The following is a 5,634-nucleotide window of genomic DNA, read 5'->3' as shown; positions in this document are numbered from 1 at the left end:
GAGATATATGAACCATAACTGTATTTTATGTAGCAGATTATAAAATGTTCTAGAATATGATTGTTCATCATAAATCTTTTATACTAAATCACTTATAACTTTATTAACATTTAAAAATCGTAATAAGTATGCTGTGATTACTGCTATATAGTTTCATTGATGTCGATTTTGTTATATCGTGAACTTAATGACAGAACAACAACTTAGATTACTATTACTTTGAAAAATGACGCGATTAAATAAATGTTAAATGTGTCCTCACTTTGATATGTTTTTTTATTCAAAGATTTAATATAGGGATGCTGGAATAATTGCTAAGTGCATTCAATAAAAATTAATTTGTATAAAAAATGTATGTCGATTTTGTAAGACAGGAACATTATGACAATCATTTACATTTTATTTCAATTTTTAATTTTTAATTGCATTTCATGTTTTCTTTGTCTGCGCATTGACAGGTCTATTTTTCACGTGTATTTCATGACCGGGTCTGTCTGACTAGAATAGACCTGTGCACGTGCAAAAGATAGACCTCATAACGGACTTTCTTTTGTTAAACAGGTCTATCCGAAAAATATAGACCTGTCACAAACAATAGAGGAGGTGTGTAATTACTAATGAACACATATATTTAATACTGGAAATCGTCATTTCCGATTATTTTCGAAATCGAAGTTTGAAAGCACAACCTTTGATTCTAAGAAGAGACCAAGTGTACGTACAGACACTTAGGATGCGGAGCTCAAAATGCGTTAAAATCCAAATAAAATGTATGTGTGTCAACCCCAGCACATATACTTGTCATATGTATCAATAAAACTTAATATAAGTAGTTTTGAAAATATTTCATATTTAAACGTATATTATCATACATAAAATATTAGAGCTATATCAGATTTTATGTAAACTTGTTTTAGATGATCCAGAATCGTTGTCAGAAGAAGAATTTAGTGAGTTCATCCGCGGAAGAATTGGGGATACTGACTTTGCTGAGCGCTGTAGGGAATGCTTGGATACGTTTGATGAAGAACATACAGGTAACCATAGAAACGAAATATTAAATGATTACTAGTCTAATTTTATTTGCTTCTGAAAAAAAAAAACTTTTATCGCATTTATTGGCCATAAAATTTCGGATTTATTCGCTATAGCCTTTACTGGATAGAGGTCAGTTAATTGGTCACTTCCAAAAAAAAGGCGCAATGAATAGACCCGCCCTCAACTAGAGCAGAAGTTTGTCACATCAAGTACTTATGCAAAATGACTGAGGTCTGTGTTTGATGTTAAAATATATATGCAACGCATTTTTTATGGTTTTATATTATAAATATGATGCTCAAATGAAGATTTATTAATATTGTGAGTTTTAAAAAGTCATTATTTCTAAAGATATTACCGAATTTAACATTTCATGTAAATAAAGGGAGGTAATTTGAAACCTTATTTTCAATGAAGTCGAAGCTAGTTTTTACAATAAAAACTGAATGCATTAAAGTTAACATATAGGCTTATGAAATGTTTAAGAAGAATATATAAAAATTCTTTTAAATGCATGTTACATCATTAATTACAACATACAGGATCTTTTAACGTTCATTTTCAACATGATTATGCACAGTAAAGTCACTGGGAATCAATCAGAAATATATTTGGTTTAACCTGTATAATAATTTTCATAATTTTGCAACGTGAAAATGCTGATATAAGATATTACAGTTATAGTATGAATTTTTAAATTTCAAGGGGAGTTGTCTAGAGAGAAGATGAAAGAGATCCTAACACAGAGGGGAACTCATCCCCTGAGTGACGAGGAGGCTGAGGAACTTCTAGATGAGTTTGATGCCGACGGAAGCAATACGTTCAATATTGAAGGTAACAAAACTTATAAATCGTTTATCTACCATAATAGACTGTGTATTGTCATTTTGAAATACAAATGTATGTAAACAGTAAAAAATTGAGCTGAAATATAAGAGGGAAGATAAGCACGCTTCATTGTGAACTACTACTAATATATATGAGCCGCGTCACGACAAAACCAACATAATAGGTTTGCGACCAGCATGGATCCAGACCAGCCTGCGCATCCGCGGTTCGCTTACCAACCATATTACAAGTAGAGAAACTGATAGCGAACAGCATGGATCCTGATCAGACTGCGCGGATGCGCAGGCTTGTCTGGATCCATGCTGGTCGCAAACGCATTATGTTGGTTTTGTCGTGACGCAGCTCATATATCTGTAATATGACTTATTGGTCCGCTGGGCCGGGTATTATGTTAAATTATTTATTATCGTTACATCGTCATTTGTAAAATGTTATACACATTCACTATGATAGATAATATTTACTTACTTATTTTACTTACTTAACATGACAGTAATATTAATTTACTTTCAGAAATTGTGAACATGATGTACAGTCAAAAGATGAACGGTAACGATGCGCCGCAAATTGACACTGTATGAACGATGACTCGATCCTCATAAAAACAAAACAACAACAACATCATCATCATCAACAACTAAAACAACAACAACAACAAATTACACCATATAGCTATTTTCGCAAAAACAGTGAAACGCATATTGTACTTATATACGCAAATATCTTTCAAATATTATCAGTCTTTTTCTTTCGCACTAGATTTTAATGTTTATTTGTTTAGCATGTTTACATGTCTATTTGTTAAATTTATGTCAAAAAATCGTATTAAATGCATATTGTACTCCATTTAGTCTCGTTTTATCGTCCTGGTCCAAATAATCAATCATTGTACTATATCTTGACTCGTTTTCATATCCGAGTCCAAAAACTACATATCAAATTCATACTGTACTTGAATTAACTGTATCTTTAATATTATACAAAACACTGTTGATTTTGAGTTCTTTTGTTTTAATTTAATGTTTTTTTTTTCTTTAAGAATGGTTGGTCTTAATTTAAGACTCTTAAAGACTCTTAAATAAAGAGTAAAGCCTCGAAAACATAATTCAGTATGGCACCAAACAATCTACAATAACTTAATATTATTACAAACAAACCGTGCTGTGTATGTAGTATATATCGCCATATCACACTTATAGATATTCTAAGACATAGACTTGAAGACACAGACTAAAAGACACAGACTCAAATACACAGTCTTAAAGACACATACTCAAAGACACAGACTAAAAGACACAGACTCAAAGACACAGTCTTAAAGACACAGACTCAAAGACACAGACTAAAAGACACAGACTCAAAGACACAGTCTTAAAGACACAGACTCAAAGACACAGACTAAAAGACCGAGACTTAAAGACACAAACATTAAGACACTTAAAAACACGGACATAAAAACACAGACTCAAAAACACAGACGTAAAGACACGGACTCAAAGACACAGACTTTAAGTCACAAACTTAAATACAATGATTTAAAGACACTAACTTAAAGACACAGAAATTGTGATAAATGCACCTCATTTAAGACACAAACTTAGAGACACAGACATTGAAAGGTATTCTAAAAGACACAAACTTAGACAGGTGCTTTAAGACATAGACTTAAAAACACAGACATAAAGACACTGACATAAAGACATAGACATTTAGACACAGACTTGAAGACAGAGACATAAATGCACAAACTCAAAGACAGGAACTTAAAGACACATACATTCAGACACATGCATTCAGACACAGACTTAGACACAGACTTCAAGACACAAACCTAGACATTAACCTAAAGACAGTGATTGAAATGCACAGTCTTAAAGATGCATACTTAAAGAAAAAGAATTAAATTCACAGACTTAAAGATACAAACAAAATCACTAAGACTCAAACTTAGACAGAGAATCTGTCGGCAATATTTCTAAAGCTATCGCGATGTTTTTATATTGATGTAAACAAGACCCTGCAAGCTAATGCATTAGCAAAACTCCAACGTTATCGTGCCAATTGGTTGCTCTTCTGGGACTCTGAAAGATTGTGTTTCTTACGAATCTATGTAAAATTTGCATACAAGCAGACGAAATCGACGTGAAGGATGAAAATTGAAAGTAAGCATCTGGCGACCATGTTTCTTTGGCGACATCCATGCTCCTTATTCTGCCGTAAAAGGGACATTTCTAACTCTTAAGCTCATGCAATATTTAATTTCAAAAGTAATCGGACCAAAGGCATGGACTCAGTGTGTACTTCGGATAATTATTCTGTTTACGAAACTTCGTATAGTTTATATACAGAAAGAAATAATCACCAGCAATGTATAAAAACGCAACTTCTATGATACTCGGGCATCTGACAACCACTTTTCTTGGGCTAGAGCTTTGAGCGCAGATGACTATTGTCTATTTCGTAAGGGACAGGATGTGAAGCGTTTGCACACTTGGTTAAAGAGAGCGAAATGGTTGTAAACTTGACAAAATAGTTACTGAGCCATCATTTATAACGCCTGAGCGTATTTTCTCCAGGTAAGTGGGCTCGTATGTTACTTTGATTTTTTTTTAATTTGTCCGTTCATTAATTAAGGCAGTTTATGTCCTGATTTGACTTTAAAACTGGCCATGTCCCTATTTTGAGATTTGCCAAGTAGTTAATTCAGTGATACAACATATTTTTATGGCAGGGCAATAAAGTTAAATTCCGTCAATAAATATTTATCATAAATAATCCATGAAGTGAAATGTTAAACTGATCACAATTTGCCGCTATAAAACAAAGGGAGGTTATTCATTATTTACCAAATACGTCGCAATTACGTAAATCGATTACTTCCCTTTATGGAGCAGTACAATGTGTCATCTGTTTACCTGTTCTTTCAGGTGTGTCTAGTCTATTTATAGAACGCTATCATATCGTTGTAAACAGAAGTATTCTATATTGTCGGCCATATTTAACTGAAATTAAACCTTAGTAAACATTCAGTATTTGAAAATGAAAATGTGTGGACTAATCAAATGACTTAAGGATGGATAATCGAACCAAATTGATCGTGATTTTCATTTACACAGGTAAGTAAATTAAAATACAAATAGTTTTATTATAGATATATACGTATTTATTAACTGATTTAAATATCTGTGTGCTTAAATAGGTCGTCTTATGCCGATGGCGGATAAAACAAATATTGTTATAATAAATACAGAGCGATTTATCGAAAGAAAATTAACTTTACATCAGATGAAATCCCTGACCATTTTGTAGACCTTGATGATATGGTTTTCTATATTTATTTAATTAAAATTTCGCAACGGATAACCAGAAATATTAGAAGAAAAGCGCTCCGAATCGAATCTACCCATGTGACTAGTGAAGATCAACTGGCACATCTCTACAGTCCGAGGTCATGGTTTGCACTGTCCACTATTCACTTAGTACATATCTTGTAATTTTTCCCTAAAAATCATAAATGGTTCTGTCCAAAATGAAAGTTTGGAAAGTCTAATTAACTGATTAAAGGTATTTTGACATGATGGGACTGAAAATATTTTTTCCAAATTAAAGTACCATTTGATGTAGGTTCAGACCACTGATCTTTGTGCAAAATTTCAGATCTTTTGCGCACTTCGTTTTTATCAGAATAATTATTCAAATTGTAAAAAAAATACCCAAATCAAATCGGGCTAAGAGAATCATTAAAAT

General features: G+C 32.5%; 1 long non-coding RNA gene across 1 annotated transcript; it reads left to right on the top strand.

Moving 5' to 3' along the window:
- Window positions 1-909: 909 nt before the first annotated feature.
- LOC132755867 (uncharacterized) lies at window positions 910-2,733 on the top strand. Its single transcript, XR_009629259.1, has 3 exons — window positions 910-1,037; window positions 1,744-1,872; window positions 2,401-2,733. It is a non-coding gene; the product is annotated as an uncharacterized LOC132755867 (long non-coding RNA).
- Window positions 2,734-5,634: the final 2,901 nt, after the last annotated feature.

Source organism: Ruditapes philippinarum, unplaced genomic scaffold, assembly GCF_026571515.1.
Source record: "Ruditapes philippinarum isolate M1 unplaced genomic scaffold, ASM2657151v2 ctg21299_1_1_1_1, whole genome shotgun sequence".
NCBI lineage: Eukaryota > Metazoa > Mollusca > Bivalvia > Venerida > Veneridae > Ruditapes > Ruditapes philippinarum.
Note: the sequence above shows the minus strand (reverse complement) of the source record. Positions and strands in the feature narration are given on the sequence as shown.